This window comes from Myodes glareolus, chromosome 10 (assembly GCF_982192425.1).
Source record: "Myodes glareolus chromosome 10, mMyoGla1.1, whole genome shotgun sequence".
Classification (NCBI taxonomy): domain Eukaryota; kingdom Metazoa; phylum Chordata; class Mammalia; order Rodentia; family Cricetidae; genus Myodes; species Myodes glareolus.
Genome location: NC_142035.1, coordinates 25811497 through 25829574, shown reverse-complemented (window position 1 = coordinate 25829574; position 18078 = coordinate 25811497). Strand labels below are relative to the sequence as shown.

Genomic DNA, 18078 nt, shown 5'->3' with positions numbered 1-18078 from the left:
CAATATCAGGAGTGATAAATTCCAGATCAGAATCTGTTTCTAATAGTTCTTTTGTATGTGCCTCTCTGCTTTGTCTACTTTGTTCAAACTAAGGTTCATTGTATTAATCCCTTCCCCTTTTTTTTCTTTTTTGATTTTGCTAAGGTGATTAACTCATGGTCCTTCTGTTTCAGCCTCCTGAATGGTGATTACTATGCCCACTTTCACTATAATATTTTGGTGAGAATTTTACAAATCATACTGTTTATGACTTTTTAAAAAGTTATATCTGTTTACTTCTTGGTATGTATCACATATGGTAATCAGGAAAGTTTATGGAAATCAATTCTTTCCTTCCATCCCATGGGACTCAGTGTTGAACTTAGGTCCTCAGGCTTGGTAGCCATCACCCTTATTGAACCAGTGCCTGTCCTTTGTGTATTTTTTGTCAGGGGGTGGCGTGGGTAATTTTCTTTTGACAACACTTGAAAGAGACTCAGAATTCTGTTTGCCGTTTTGGTTCTGTTATAAATGGAACTGTTCTGAAGTTACGTCCACAGTGGCTTTAGAGACTTGGTTTAATCAAAAACTGATAGAATGATGTGGTGGCGCACACCTTTAATTCCAGCAGGAAGGCAGAGGCAGGTGGATCTCTGAGTTTGAGAACAGCCTGCTCTACAGAACTAGTTTCAGGACAACCAAGACTACACAAAGAAATCTTGTCTCGGGAAGAAAAGAAAAGGGAAAACTGACAGAATGAGTCTTCACATGAATTACTTGTCTCTGAACCTCTGTCTGTAAAGTGGTAATTACTGTAGCTAACAATTAACTGAGTTATTACCAGAATTGAACTCAGCTTTCCATGTATTGTCACTTTTTTAAAAAAGACTTTTAATTTAGAAATAATTCTAAACTTACAGAAAAGTTGCATCTATATATTAAATGGTACAAAACAGACTTAGCCCATTTACCCACTTTAATCAATTAACACTCAGCTCTTACTAAGACTGAATGCTGAAATTTTTTAAATATATGCTTCTGCATTTTCTGAGATACATGATGGTTTTTAAAAATTTGTCTGAATGTCTCTTTTTTCCATGATAGAATTCGCTTGATGGTGATCTCTTTTCCTTTTGTATATTATTGGATTTGAGTTGCCAAAATCTGAACAATTTCTGTGTCCATCTTAAGAGATATATTGGTCTATAGATCTTGTGATATATTTGTCTGATTTTTCAGATAAGGGTAATTAATACCATACTATTTTTTTAAAAAATATTTTATTTATTTGTTTGTTTATTTATCATACAGTTCTGTATGCATGTCTACCTGCAGGCCAGAAGAGGGCACCAGATCTCATTACAGATGGTTGTGAGCCACCATGTGTTTGCTGGGAATTGAACTCAGGACCTCTGGGAGAACAGTCAGTGCTGTTAACCTCTGAGCCAGCTCTCCAGTCCAAACCATACTATTCTTACTGAAGAACTGGAAAGTATTTCCTCCTTCAATGTTTGGAAGAATTCACTAGTAGAGCGATCTGAGCTTGGAGTGAGCCATTTATCTATCTAGCTTTATCTATTTAATTTATTTGCTTGTTTATTTAATTATGAGATAAACTCTCCTGTAACCCAAGCTGACCTGGAACTCACTTTGTAACTGAAGATGACCTTGGGTTTCTGGTCCTTCTATCTGTACCTCCGGGTATACACATAGGGCAAAGACATACATGGAGATAAAACACTCATACATACAGATAAAATAACAAAATTTTAAAATGTATGTGTGACTGACACTTGCATTCCACTTGCATTTGTGTAGGTTAGAGAACAGCTCGAGAGGTTTGGTTTTCAATAATGTGTGAGTTCCAGGATGAGCTCAGGCTGTTATGCATGATGGCAGATGCCTTTTTATGGAGGCTTAACTATTTCACCCCACCCCACAAGATTTCTTTAAACTGCATTTTTGCATTCTGATTGTGGTGCAGTTTAGTGTAGTTTGCTTCCAGTTTCTTGTGCTAGATTTTCTTTACCTTCTTGGATTGCACTTGATAAATATTCAGTCATTATTTCTTGAGATAATTTTCTTCTGTATCTCCACTCATGCTCTATTTAAAGAAATTACATATATGTTGATAGCTTGAAATTGTTCCACAATTCCTTGGTCTCCTGTAACTTTGTTTTAAACTTTCCCGTCTGTTTTGGGATGTTCTACTGATAGTTGTTTTTTTTTTTATCAGTAGTATTAAATTTGATAACCCATTCACATTCTATGTTGTGTGTTTGCCCAAAAGTGTGCAGGTACACTTGTGTGCTTGTGGAGGCCACAGAGAAATTTGGGTATCTTCCTGCCTCAGCTTCTCCAGTGATGGAACTACAGGCACAAGCCACCACATTTCATTCTTAGTATTAGGTATGCAGCAAACCATTCCACAACTTGATGCCTTAGAACAACGTGTTGCTTTACTTACAGTGCTTTGGTTGCTTGGTCTGGATCCCTGTCAGCACAGACTTAGGTTAGCTGGATGTGTCAGAAACATCTCTCAGATGATCTCTGATAACCCTTAAGATTTTTTTAGATTCTGTTGACTTTAACCCAAAGGTGTTATTCCTTGGGTAGGCCTGAGTCAGTTAGATGTGGGTCTCATGTTCAGAGATGGAAGATATATGAACAAGTCTGCTGAAGCGCATGTTGGCATGTGTGGCCAAGTGGCAAGAACTTCAACACTGGGAGCAGAATGCCAAGTTCATGCTGAGAGCCTGTAATAGAAATAGAAATAGTTTTCTACAGTAATTATGGACATTTACAAGAGGCCCTGAGCTCCAGAAAGGAAGTGAGCCCAACTGACACCCTGATTCAAACTCAGTGAACCCCAAGGCAGTAGGTTCAGCCATGCTTGTGCCTAAAATTCTTACCTCCAAGAAATCTGAGGTAATAAATGCATGTTGTTTAGGTCACTGAGTCTGCGGTAATGGTGCCATGCAGCAAAATGAAACCAATACAGCAGATAGTCTAGGATGACCCTCTTGAGCTACTGGGAGTCTACTACATGAGTAACGAGGTTCCCAGGAGCAGCAGCAAGGGAGCAAGCCCCACTGTGTAAGTGCTTCTTAAGCTTCTGTGTTACACAGCATAGTTTACAGCTAAGGACTGTTTTGGTTCCCCATATTTGGTGGTCTGATCACTTTAATTCTCTCTGTGGAGGTGAGGGAGTGGAGAGAGATCAGTCTGTTGGTTACATCAGCTCCTAGGAGCAACAAGCTATTTCTCTTACTGAGAGGAGTTGCTAAGTCATATTAGAGTGGAAAATTATTGATTTCTTATATAAGAATTCTTATAATTCTTATATTCTATCTCATATATTAAGTGATTTACAGAAAAACCTGGAAGATGGAATACTACAGGGTATTCTGGTATTTTTTTGGAGAGGGTGTTTTTTTTTTTTTCTCATTGAGACATGGTTTCTCTGTATAGCTCTGGCTGTTCTGGAACTTACTGTGTTTGAGGAGGCTGTCATTGAATTTATAAAGATTCACTCACCTCTGCCTCTTGAGTGCTGTGATTAAAGGCGTGTGCCATCACCACCTGTCTATACTTTTTACTAGCAGTTCTCTAGATTTAGAAAACAAGCACAAAGGTGAGGGCTGACAGAACTCTTCTTCATGGTCTCTTTGAAATTCTATGGTAATTGGCAGCCTTGAACTTATGGCAAGCCAAGATCTATCTGGTTTCTAGAAAATAATGCTGATGTGGTTAAAGGCATTGTGGCACTTCATGTGTGGCCAAGCCTCTTTTTGAGAACTGTCATAGTCATAATTTGCAAAAAAAAAAATGCAGCAGTTGATTAATGCAGTATAATATCGATCACATGTACATTCCTGAGGGGGCTTTAAAAACTGGTTGCAACATTCATTACATTTGATACATTGCCTGTAAATATTGTAATGTTATGATAGTTATTAAAAAATTAAGAAACTTAACCCACATAAAAAGCTGGGTGTGGCGGTGCCTACTTATAATTTCAGCACTAGGAGGCTGAGACTGGTGAGTCCTTGGAGCTTGCTGACCACCTGCCTAGCCAGCCTATCCAGATTTGGTGAGAGAGCCAGTCTCCCCCAACCACAAAATAAATAAATAAAAGGTGCCAGTTAGATGACACTCGCTATACATAGGCTACACAAACCTGATGCCTTGAGATCTATTTCTGGACCCTTATAAAGGCAGAATGAGAGAACTACCAAATGTCCTATGATTTCTACATGTTTCATGGTGTGTGCAAGTGTGCACACACCCTTCGTGGGATCTGGGGTGGCTGAAGGGAGGGAGAGGGAAATTAAACAGTGGATAACAACTGTTGTATCCACTTGTGTGCATATACACATACATGATGTAAAAGAAAGGAACAAAACATGAGTATGTTTGTTGTTTAGTCTCTCCCCACCCTCTGTAACTATAACTGCCCACCATTCTTCAGTGTCCCCCTCTTCTCTCATGGGTAGTCACCTCACTTGTTCTGACCTCCAGTGTAAGTGATTGCCTTGAGACACTTGTTTAAGCATTTCCTCCTTCTTGGGCTCTTGACTTCTGCATGATGTCACATTCACACACACCCTTGCTCTATGTCACCTAGTAGAAGTGAGGACCAGTTTAGAGAAGAAAATAGGAAGTGTTCTTAATTTAAAAATTGATTTATCTTTTTTTGTGGAATTGAAATTTATATATACTCATACACTCTGAGTATTGTGCTACAAGAGAGTTTGACTGAGATTATGTTCAGTCTGTGACTCTCAGGAAGAAGTTGGATGGCTTCTTAGTTTCTGTTTAACCCTTGAGACAGGGTCTTTAACTGAGCTGGGAGGCCAGCAAACTCCAGCAATTCATTCTCTGCCCTCTCTCCCAGTGCCTGGTTTACAGATGCATATGTGGGGTTTGAACTCAGTCACCATGCTCATACAAGTGCTCTTACCCACTGAGCTGGGTAAGAGCAGTAGTGTTTCTACTTGCAAAACATTAATGGTCATTTAAATGGCATTATATGGAAAGTAGTTACAGAAATGTGATCATTCACACTGTGGAATATTATGCAACTGAGAAGAAAATTAGGCTCTGCTGATGAAATCATAATTCCTAGGGTGGATTATTTTTTAAAAGCAAAGTACAGAACATTATCTGTAGTAGGCATTTTGGGGAATGTGTCTCTAAGAATAAAGGGAAGATAAAATAGATGGGTATATTATCTATGTAGAAAGAAGTACAAGAAAAAGAAAGCAGTATGGTAGGCTGCCTGAGAGGGGATGGGTCAGAATGAAGAGTTGGAGTGAGATAGTGAAGGAGGAAAAGAACCAGAGACACTTGTAAATATAGCCTTGGTTATGGCTTTGACTCTTGTAATTATCTAATGTTCTTCTACTTAAAAATATTGTATCAAAGATAGGGAATAAAAAATATAGGTTATAGAGAAGAGCTGAAGCCCAGTGTTTCCAGCAGCTGTAAATTTCTTTGGATGTAGCTGTCATACTGACTCTCTCCTTCTCCTCTTTCTCTCCTTCCCCTTGTTTCCAGTATGTAGCTTTTGTAAGACTAGGCAGCCATCCCTGTGTGCCTAGACTGTGGGTTTGGTCTGACCCAAGTATTAGACTTTTATTATTTTATGTGTATGAATGTTTTGTCTGCACATATTTGTATTGCTTTATATGCCTGGTGCCTGTGGATACCAAAAGAGGGCATCATATCACCTGGAACTGGAGTTAAAGACAGTTGTGAGCTGCCATATGGGTGTTGGGAATCAAATCTGGGTCCTCTAGGAGAGTAGCCAGGGCTTCCTTTGTCTACATCTTGGAAATTCTCTTCACTTTTCTTCTTGACTCTCCTAGATCTCATGAGACTCTGTTGTAATTTGAGTGCACATTCTCTGTGCAATTTATTTATGCAGAGCACATTTGAATAGAGTTACCCTTTGAGAGACTGGTATGTGGGAAGTAAGTTGAGATATTACACATTTTTTTCTATATTGTGTTAGTAGTTTGGGACCGAGGCTTAAGATTTTACCTTTGTTTTTATTCGTTTGTTTTGTTTTGAGGTAGGGTTTCTTGTGCAGCACTGACTGTCAGGGAACTCATTCTGTAGACCAGGCTGACCTTGAATTCACAGAAATCTGCCTGCCTCTGTGCCTTCTGAGTGCTGGGATTAAAGGCGTGCACCACCACTGCCAGACTTGCTTTTTTTTTTTTTAATAAAAAGAAGAATTTTATTTTTAATTATGGATCTGTGTACATGAGTGTGCATACTAACAGGAACCAAAAGAATCCGATCCCTGGAGATGAAGTTAGGGCAGTTGTAAGCTACCTTGCTTGAATTCTAGGAGCAGAACTCTGGTCTTCTGCAAGAACAATATGCACTTAGCCACTGAGCCATCTGATTTTACTCTTACTTACCTCATTCTCCAGAACTACTTTTGAGAGATATGATGTTCTGCCTATATATGATTGATGTGTTCTCTATATTTTGAAATTGCACAAAATGATATGAGATGGATCTTTTATTCATTAGAGTGAGCCTCTTGTCATAATTATAAAACCTTGAAACTTGGGTCTTTTCATTTGAGTACAATTTTGGGTTTTTGTTTTGCTTTATTTGTCTATTATGTACATGCATGTCCATGAAGGTCAGGGGACAGCTTATGGTAGTCCTTTCTCTCCTTCTACCATTGGGTCCCAGAAATTAAACTCGGGTTGTCAGGCTTGGCAGCAGTCTACACACTACTAAGCCTTGAGTACAATTTCTTTGTTCTTTCTTTCTTGGCCTTCTATTTAATATATGATTACCTTAACCAGCGCCTGTTTAGTCAATTATTTTTAATTTTATGTTTTTAGATTTGCTTATTTTATGTGAATGAACGTTTTGCTCACATGTATGTCTGTGTATCATGTGCATCCTAAAACTGGAGTTAGGTACAGTTGTGACGTGCCATGTGAATACTAGGGATGAACCCCAGATCCTTCTACGATTAAGTACTTTAAATCACTGGATCATCTTTTTAGTGATTTCTCTGAGAGACAATACGCTGTTTCTGATAACCTACTTCTAGATCCCAACAGGGTGTGTTTGCTTATGCTTCTTTATGAGTTTTTCAAAAGCACCCTGTGCTTGTTGGGGCTCTTAGAGATTGTTTACTTTGACATTTATCTTCTTCCTTTCAGTATCTACTTTTGTTTGTTTAATTTTGGACATCTTTCATCTGTCAGCTGTGGTTAAACATCTGCCAGTCCTTGGTGAGTCCTTCATATTGAGAGAACTGTCGGGTTCTCTGCTGTGAGCACCAAGTGGCCCGGATAAAGAAATGGAAACCCACATAGTTTGGGGGTCTCCTCAGTTATCTGCTTGAAGGTGTGTTAAGTTCACTTTTCAAGAGGAGGAACATTTGGTACCTGTCTTGCTGTTTCTCTTCCTATCCCTCTGTTTCTGGTACTGCACATTGAACCTTGAGCCTCAGAACCCTCCTGCTTCAGCTTCCATATTAGCTGGAAATACAGGGTTAGGCCACTAGACCTGGCAGTCCTTTGAATGCTTGCCAGTCAGCTAAAGAGCAGGTGAGGTGGTTTGGGGGATCTTGGAAAGCCCCTCAGAAAGCATAGCTATTTTGTATATTGTCTTTGTTCTTATTTAGAGTGTAGCATCTCACTCCCCATTCCCCTTGCTCTGTGCCTATTTATTGTCTTCTCTTTCAGAATTTCTTGGATTCAGCCTGACTAGAATGTAAATGTAGCACAAATTCTAATTGGTTTTAATAATTTTCAAAAAAATGTAAATGTTGAAATGGGTAAATGTTGAAAGATCAGAGAAACAGAACAGCCAGCCACTAGTTCTTACTTCTGCCAAAATCCTCAGACTGAATGGACAATCCTGTCTGTAGGAATTCTTAGACTGAATGATCTGAGCTCCTGCCTCCAACTCCCTAGTGTTGGGATTAAAGGCATGTTATCCCAAATGCTGGGGTTAAAGGTGTGAGCCACCACTCCTGACTCTGTTTCTCCTTTAGACTGATTCAGTCTTGTGTAGCCCAGGGGGTGGCCTTGAACTCACAGAGATCTGTCTGCCTCTGTCTGGAGTGCTGGGATTAAAGGTGTGTGTCACCACTGCCTGGCTAGCTCTGTACTCTGATCTTCAGATAAGCTTTATCTGTTACAGCACAAATAAAATAGCACCACACATAAATACTGTAGTTTTTGCAGGGCTGTGAGAATAGTGCTTTAACGAAGGGAGGTGACCTGAGGAATCTGCTTGTCTAGAATAATAGCAAGTTCTCCTGTTGGCAACCCCATGTTTCACTTCTGTCTGCCGTGGTTCGTGATACTTCCCCATTCCTGTGTACTTGGATTTTTGTACTTCATCTGCCTTATTCTTAGTGACCTTTCCTCTGTAACATTAGATTTTGACTTTTCTTCCCTGCTGAGTCATTTACCTTCTTCCCAGCTGCCTTCTAGATTCTGTTCATATCCTTTAGTACCTCCCCTTCTCTTTGTGCAGTTGCACCTTTATTATTCTTTTGTATCCATTCTTTTGATGCTGCAAGGGATGAAAAGAGGTATGTATTTGGTTGTTGTGTTAAAGGAGTTAAAGCCTTCCTGCAGAGGTGATGGGGCATGACCTTGACTTCTACACCTCTATTCCTCCCACCTACCCTGTAAGCCATGGAAGTTTCTTCCTATATGTGGCCATGAAAAAAATGTGTACTATTTTATTGCTGTAAATGTGTTTTTACTCCTTAACTGTTGTTTAATAGTATATATCATATCAGTCTTAACTTCATTTTATTTCCAGTATAAATTATTAAGTCTTTTCAGGATGCTTCCAGTTTTTCACTATTAAAAACTGGTTGGATCTGTAGAGGGGCTCAGCAATAAAGAGGACTGGCTGCTCTAGAAGAGGATTCAAGTTGGGTTCCCAGCACCTACTTGACAGCTCACAACCCCTTATAATTCACAATCCCTTATAAGAGGGATCTGATGCCCTCTTCTGGCCTTTGAGGACATTGCAAGCACGTGATATACATGGTATCAAAACATGTATATAAGATAAAAATAATGGTTCCTTAATTTTTATTATTTCATGTGCATTGGTGTTTTGCCTGCATTTATGTCTTTGTAAGTGTGTCAGATTTCTTGGGACTAGAGTTGCAGACGGTCCTTAGCTGCCATATGGATGCTGGGAATTGAACCCTGCTTGTCTGGAAGTACTCTTAACTGCTGCGACATCTCTCCAACCCCTAAATTTATTTTTAATATATATATTTATGAAAATAATTAACTGTTTTTGCAAAACAATCATTTTTCTTATATTCTTTATATATGAGTTTCTTTACTAAAATATACTGCCTAATTGTTTCACATTGTGGCTGAAACAGAGTGCCACTACTTGTAGAGTCTGGGCTTTGATGAAATAGTTCATTAAATTTTCTTCACATTTTATAATTGTTGAGAAAAGTGGGGTTATAAAATCTTTGTAAATTAAAAATTGTTACTGTTGTTGATAGCCCTGGTATTCTTGGTGACCTGGAAGTCACAGTTATCCTCCTGCCTCAGCTTTTCACGTGCCGTGATTACAGGTGTATGCCTCTTTGTCCATCCTCTTTCAAATATTTTGAGAAATGGGTGTCTGTCAGTTTCAGAAGACAGCATCCTTCAGTTAAACATATCATTAGGCTTGACAGAATGCTGAGTCATCTCCCAGGCCCTCCTCTTAGGATGTTTATTTTACTTGGTATGTGTACACATTTTACTTAAAAATTCTAAAATGTGTTTGATTATGTTACAGGTGGTGCTAATAATACTATTGTTACCGTTCTAAAATCAAGAAATTATACATTCAAAAGTACATCTAGACTTCAGATGAGTCTAGATGTTTCAGAGTCTAGACGGTTTCTATATTTTGGTCACTAATGAGAATTCACACAGTTTGTCTCTTTAAACTCTATTGCAAGAGTGTGCTCACTTTAAACATAATACCATTTCCTTTACTTCTTGGACAGCTGTAATGTTGAAATAAATTTCAAACTCAGTAGAACTATTTTATATTAAGTTTCAGAGAAATGATGAAATCTTGGCTGAAGAGATGAGTCAGTGGTGAAGATCACTGACTGCACTCCCCAAGGACTCAGTTCAGTTCCCAGCACCCACATGGCAGCTCACAACTTATCTATAACTCTAGCCCCAGGGAATCTGATGTCCTCTTGATCTCAGTAGGCACAGACATACGTACAAACAAAATACCCAGACACATTAAGTGATATAAAAATTCTTTAAAGTCAAATAATGAAGTTTCGGGGCTGGTAAGATAGGTCAGAGGTTAAGAACATTTGTTACACGTACTGAGGACCTGAGTTTGAGTCCTGGCCCCTGGCAGCTCAGGACTGTCTGATACACTTACAAAGATGTACGTGCAGGCAAAACACCAGTGCACATGAAATAAAAATAAATAATACTTAAAAATTAAAGAACTATTTATTTTTATCTTACGTGTATTGGTGACAAAGCAGTCATAACTGTCTACAACTCCAGTACCAGGGGATCCTATGCTCTCTTCTGAACTCTGTGGTCTGCAAGCAAACATGCAGGCAAAACACTTGTGCATAGAATAAAATAAATCTAAAACAAAGTAAAAAATGAAGTTTTAAGCACATATGAAATTTTCTTTAGTTTTAATTCCCAACCATATTATTTCCTGTATGTCTTGTTCAGACCTCCAACCCTCTGTGGTTAGTTAGTGACTAGCTCCACCCATTGATCTTCAGGCAGCATTTATTTGTACAGACAAGACATCACCACATTTCCCTTTTTGTCTAAAAATTTAAAAAGTTATAACTAATATAAGAAAAATTATACAATAAGTACAGTAATTATATACATTATATACGGGCAATAAACATACCAACAATGTTTAGTTCATTAACAATTGACAGATTTAGAGAAAATACTCAATATCTATTCTATCTTGGTGAGTTCAAAAGTTGTACCTAATTCATTTCCTGTTCTAACTTTCATTACCAAAACTGTTAATGTCTCTTAACCTTATATACTTTAACAATCTTTAGTGAATTTCTTTTCTGAATCTGTTAACAAGGAAATCTATAACTATAAAGTTTTCAGCTCCATTGTCTCTATAAGTCAGTAATATTATCTGAGTAAGCAAGAAGTGCAAGCAAACAACTTCCCAAAGCTGTGAGAAATGACAAACAGCTGGCTGCCTGGAAAGTCACCCAAGGGTCCTCTGCAACTTTGGGGCATCCATCTTCGGCCTATAGGCCTATCATATCTAACAGACTTTTCTGTGAAGTAGTATATTCTGAAGGGCTGTCCTACCTTGTCTTAGCAAAGTTCTTTTGTGTCCTGCTTGTCTAGTTTGTACCTCATAATGTCAGCAGTTGAGACAAGAGCACTTTCTTACCCAGTGGCTCACTTTTGCCACAAAGAAAATAAACTGCATGTGATGTTACTTCGATGCCCCTCATCTTCTTTGAAGTAGATTGGTGCTGCCAGGCACAGACATGTCTCCTTGTCATAAAAAAGAAAGAAAAGAACCTATGTTATTAAAACATTTTAAATGCCATATTCTGTAGGTCTCTGAACTGTTTGAAGATGACCTGTTTGTCTAAAATATATGTTTGACCTTGAAAACGTACCTAATATGACTACAAGTTCAATTGTAATAGGTGACTAATTATTAACCTGCATTTCCTTATGATCCTAAACAGGTGGTCATAATAACTTTCAAGACCTAGAAATTTGCATTCATTGTTAAATGACTTGCATAGATACCATACTTTGAACAAGATTAGAAATGTATGTACAGTATGTTCTAACAAAAATAATCTCAACTCTGTATCAATATACAAAAAAAATCCAAGCCAGTGTAAAATATTTGAAACTAGTAGTGTTTTTGTTTTTGTTTTAAAAGTAGCTTCAATAATCTACCTTTTAATTTTATTTTTATATCTTCCGTTATTTCTTTTCAGAGTAGGTTCAGTAATCTACCCTTATAGCCTATCATACCTATATCCCCCCTTCCCGCCTCCTTTGCTTCTTGTTTTTTTTTTTTCAAAACAAGAACTCTGAATCTAATCTCTTTGTTCAACTTTTCTTCCTGACCAATAACAACTTGTAACCAACCCCCCCCCAAACAATGACAAATATCCATAATCCATTGAACAACCAAAAACTACACATCCCACCTCTTGGGAAGTGCGTATCATGTTCATAAATTTACTTTCTCCTGTCTGGGGGCAATGACATTTTTAGGGGACCCAGAAAAGATAAATTTGAGTTAATTGTGAAGTCCTGGGAGAAGGTAGCTGTTATCATTTGTTGTCCAGTCCAGTCTACGTAATGGGAAAGAAATGACGCAAGTCCTGGCTAGAGTAGTCTATAAGGCTGGATCATCTCAGCTAGCCACCTCGAAATGTCCGGAGCAGTTTGTAGTCCAAAGCCAGTCTTTAGATGGTGCTTTTCAGTTTAGAGATGTTAACATAGTCCTGGTGGAATCATCGTTGTGGGGCCCCATCCTCCTTTTAGAGACTTCAGATGTCGCTGTTAGGCATGGTTTTGGTTTACTGCAGAAAATTTAAAATATTTTAAATGTCATGTGCAGCAGATCTCGGAGAGGTTAAGGAAAAGTTTCAGAAACTCAAAATAGAACCAAAGGATTATGAGATTAGTGGCAATAAAATTGTTCTTTAATTTTGTTTTTCTTCTGTCCTATATCAGGTAGCTCTTCTGACATGAGACAGAGATTATGAATTTTACTCTAAGAAGCATGCTTGGGTTTTGTAGAGAGCCACATTCCAACTCCAAAGCTATCTTTAATTTTTAATTGGACTGGGACTACAAAAAGACCATTTGCGTTACAACAGAAACAAACATTTGGGAATAATTATGAAACTTTTATCCTGTTGGAAATGTGATAGTACCCATAGACCAATTTATTCTTTTTTTCTTGGGACTTTCCTTTGAATGGTTTGTCTTTTTTCTTCAGTGACCTTCAAATTCTTTAGGTGGATGCTTTTATTCTCCTGAAAAGACAAAAACAAAAACCCTTCCCCAATCCTAATTTTGGGGAGATTCCCCTTTGGCAAGTTGTATCTGATCAAATGAAAAACATTTGTTAGTTTTAAAGTTAGTTTAGATTGAAGGACCATATTGTTTGGTTAACTATTGTGTCTTCTAATCAAGGGGTGTTATTTGTTCAAATCTAATCTCTTACTAATTTTGATGGTATCCATAGCTTTTCTTCTCCTGTGGAAACAAAAGCAAAATAATTTCCCCAGTGTAAAACATGTCCTGGTTTCCATATTGAGATCAACACATCTTTAAAGTATACTGGCTGATTTAATTCTATAGTTTGTTTTACTATCCAGTGTCTCTCTCCAGCTGTTGTTCATTTCTCATTAGCATTTAGAAAATTCAAAATTATTAAAACATTATGCAATCTATTTCTGGGGGTATTTATCTTTCCTTTCTGTCTGTTTGATATATCCTTTAGAGTTCAATAATGATCTTTCTTGCCGGGCGGTGGTGGCGCACGCCTTTAATCCCAGCACTCGGGAGGCAGAGGCAGGCGAATCCCTGTGAGTTCAAGGCCAGCCTGGTCTACAAGAGCTAGTTCCAGGACAGGCACCAAAAACTACAGAGAAACCCTGTCTCGAAAAATCCAAAAAAAAAAAAAATAATAATGATCTTTCTTTAACTGTCTGCCCTGTAGTATTTATTGTGTGGTATAACTGTAATATGCCTTAAATTATAATAAGCAAAAAATTTTATTTTTTTAATTTTTTTAGAGACATATGCTGGAGCATTCTGTCTATATTTGTACAGGTATACCCATGATTGGCCCTAACGTCTAGTAAATGTGATTACCAAATCAACCTTTTCCAAACTCAAAGCAGTTGCCTGTTTAAAACCTGATTAGGTATCAATGGTGTGGTATAAATATTTTAGTTTTCCAAATTCTACAAAGTGGAACACATCCATCTGCCAGATTTCATTCCTTTGAGTACCCTTTGGGCTTCTTCCTGCAGGTAATGGTGTTTGGTTATATAAAGAACAAATAGGACATTACCGTATAATTTCCTTGGCTTTTTGCTACATGTTGGAAAAGTCTTTTTTTAAACTTTTGCTATTGACATGATATTTTTTTGTGAAATTCTGAGACCTTCAGCACATTTCCAACTGATAATTGATCAATTTCTGCATTAGCTTGTGCTAGAGAACCCGGCATGCCAATATGGGATCAGATATGTGTTATGTGTGTGGAATGATTCCTCTTCCTGATTATTTCTTGTAACTGAATAAATAATAAAGTCAAGTTTGTACCATCTGGTATAAATTCAGTGGTTTTAATATGCAAAGCAACTGCTTATGCACATTGCAAATCAGTAACTATGTTGAGAGGTTCCTTAAAATCCATTACTACCTTGAAAATAGCCCACTGGGACTGACCCCCTCAGGTAAGTGGCAGAGCCAGCTCTCCCACACTCCTGGTAAGGGGCCATCTATTCAAAAATGCCAAGGGTGGGGTGTGGCTCTACATTTGCAATGCCCAGCTAAGGGCAGGGCTAGTGATGGGTTGGGCCAGCTTGGCGTGGCCCTCAGATTTAAACAGGCATGGCTCCTATGACACCTTGGCAACACGGACCGTGGACATCATCACACCCTAGCTACCTCAGGATTACGGACCCAGACATGGCCCTGGGCAGAAGCTTGGACCTGGGTGTTACCATGGCCCCAGTGGCAGCACAAGCCACTCATATCAATATGGCCCTGGAGGCAGCAAGGCAGCCCTCAGACACCAACATGCTCTCTGGTGGCTATCCAGACCCCAGGCATCCACACAGCGCTTTTTGGTAATAGGAGCCAGGGATATCAGTTCAGAGCCTTGCTGCTGCTGGGTCATGGACTCAGACATGGCCCAATGTGGCAGTGATACGGTCTTCAGATACCAACATGTCACAGGATGCAACCTAGACATGTGACATCACAGGCCTTGGAACCTGATTGTTTTAGGATCACAGATTCTGGTTGTGGTAGGACCTCGGACACAGATGTCTTCATCGACTGTCTGGATTCAGATGTTACCATGGCCCCCAAGTGGAAGCACAGGCCTCTCAGATTGGCACGGTCCCAGGTGGTGGCCCAGACCCCAGCATTGGCACAACTTCGACATTATTAGTAGCTACTATATCAACATAGACCCTGGCCAAGACAGCACTGTGACCCCAGGTGTTGACACAAGTCACTCAGATTGGTGTGGCTTCAGTGGCAGCATGGCCGTCCCTCTAGTGTCATCAGGACCACAGGTTATGGCCTAGACCCCCAGGTATCCATGTGGCATTTGGTGGCACCACAGACCACTGGCATCACTACCCTGGTTGTGGTAGGGCTATGGACCTAGACATGGTCCTCAGCAGCAGCCCAGGCTCAGATGTCACCGTGCCACAAGCCACTCAGTTTGGCATGGACCCAGGTAGCAGCCCAATCCCCTGGCATTGTCATGGCCTTCAGTGGTATCAGGAGCCACAGACATCAGCACAGACCCTGGCTTCAGTAGGACCATGGGCCCAGACATGACTCCCAGCTGAAGCTCAGGCCCAGACATAACCATGGCACTTATGATAGTGCAGGCATTCAGTTCTGTATGGCCCTGGCTGCAGCGTGACCCTCAGACACCAAAATGGCCACAGGTGGCAGCCCAGACCCCGGGCATCCCCATGGCCTTGGTGGCAGCATGGTTCATGAACATCAGTACAAACCCCGGCTGCAGTAGGACCGACATCACACTGGGTCCAGGTGGCAAGCAGGCCGCCAACATCAGCCCATCCCTCACTGCTCTTGCTTCTTCAGAACTGCCTCTTAACACAGCACACACCATTCCACCTCCCCTTCTCTCCTAGTTCACCACATACTTGCTCTTCATAATGGTACCCACCCTGAGGGCACTGGGGCAACCTGTCGATGCCTTCAGGTAGCCTGGACCTTGAGGACCCAGGCTAGCCCCTCAAGTATTTCCCCTACCTGAGCTGCTTCTTGTTTGTTTTCTTTAGGAGAATATTTATGAATGAGGGGTCTCAAACAATTACCTTAGGCTATACTGATACTCAGTATTATCAGTGTGATCTTGAACTCCTGATCCTCCTGACTCCATCTCCCAAGTGTTCAGATTGTAGGGATTCATGGTTGTTAGGCAAGCACTCTTACAAACTGAGTTATATTCCCAGCTATGTTGCTTGATTTTTGCATGTGGTCTTGACCCTCACAGTATGATTGGTTCTCCTCAGTAGACCCGAGTCTCTTGAATCCTCAGTGTGGATAGATGTACACTGTTGAAGCTGAATTGTGCTTGTCTCTTCTAATCTTGTTTCTCCTTTTTATGCACTGGTTAGGAACTGAAGTGTACTGTTGAAGGGTCTTTAATTTCTTTGAGATTAATTCCTTGTAGTAAGCAAAATTGGATTAACCTTCTGAGAGTACTTGCTTCTTGCTGAACAAAGGTTTATCAGATTCATGAACAAAGGAAATCCTTCCTAAGTCTATTTTCTTAAATATGTCCAGGTGCCCACAGAGGCTACAGGTGTCATGGAGAATCAGGCAGTTGTGAGACGTTTGATGTGCTGAGAATTGAACTTGGGTCTTCAGAAGAACAGTATACATGCTCTTGACTGCTGGGCCATCTACCCAGACCTTGCTTATCTTTTTTAAATATTTCACATGTGGAAGCATATTTATGGTTATTGCTGATGGTTCTTTTTTCCCTTTTTTGTTCAGTTGTTTTTACTACAGTTATTTATTGGCAGGATCTCATTGTCTGACTTGGAGTTGGCTATGTAACCCAGACAGGCTTTCAACCTACAATCTTTTTACCTTAGTTGATGCTTAAACATTTTAAGCATCTATGGAGCCTGATCAAAGGCTTGTATTGCTAAACATGATGGCCTGAGTTTGATCCCAGAACCTACACAGTGGGAGGAGAGAGCTGACCCTGAAAGTTGTCTTTAACCCCACATGTATGTGCCCCCACCAATAAATTAAAACATAATAGAGAATTTGTATAAAATAATATTTAGATAAATAATAGGTGAGGAAAAAAACTGCATTGGAGATGTTTGTAGTATTCTTTAACAAACTCTCTACAAATTTCATCTTCTAAATAGGAAGACAGGGTATAACTAATGCGGACATTAAAAAAAATAGTGCCCAGCAATGCTGGGATGTTGGCCAGTGGTGGAGTGCTGCTTGCCGAACATTCTTGAGATCTGGGTTCCATCTGCAGCAGTTGGGAGGTTGGTACAAACATCTTTAGTTCTCATGAAGATCAAAATTAAAGCCATGAAGTACTGCCCTGTTCATAGTATGGCAACAACAACTCTTTGTGACTGGGGGGGGCTGGAGCTCATACAGTGAGTACTGTTGGGAGTGTTTATGCTGGCCAGTGAACTTTTGTTTTCTTCTTTAAGATTAAAAAGGAACATTCTGGGCCTAGAAATATGGCTCAGTGGTTAAGAGCACTGACTTCTCTTCTAGAGGTCCTAAATTTAATTCCCAGCAACCACATGTCAACTCACAACAGTAGGTAATTGTAGACCCATGCCACCTCATGCCTTCTTTTGGTATGCAGATGTACATGCAGATAGACATAAATAAAATGCATAGCTTTTTTTTTTTTCCTTTTTGGGTTTTTGAGACAGGGTTTCTCTGTGTAGCTTTTGGAGCCTGTCCTGGAACTAGCTCTATAGACCAGGCTGGCCTCGATCTCACAGAGATCTGCCTGCCTCTGTCTCCCAAATGCTGGGATTAAAGGCGTGCACCACCACCACCTGGCTCATAAACTTTTTTTTTTAAATAGCGTTTTGTTAGTACTATGAGAATTTCATGTTTTGATCATATTCACACACACACCTTCCTCCTAACTCCTATTGAGCTTTTTTATAATGTGAACCTATAATAGTCTCCACAGTGTCAGTTCCTCCACAGCAGTTCCACATCAGTCTTCTCGCTGCCTCTAGCTTCACTTCTTGTATACACAGTTCTCCATATCCCTACTGAAATCTAGTTACTG

The 18078-nt window shown here is 39.7% G+C and overlaps 1 protein-coding gene across 4 annotated transcripts in view; it reads left to right on the top strand.

The window, feature by feature from the left end:
- The window catches only part of Asxl1 (ASXL transcriptional regulator 1), a 64967-nt gene that overhangs the window by 32568 nt on the left and 14321 nt on the right, over nucleotides 1-18078 (top strand). The window lies entirely within an intron of this gene.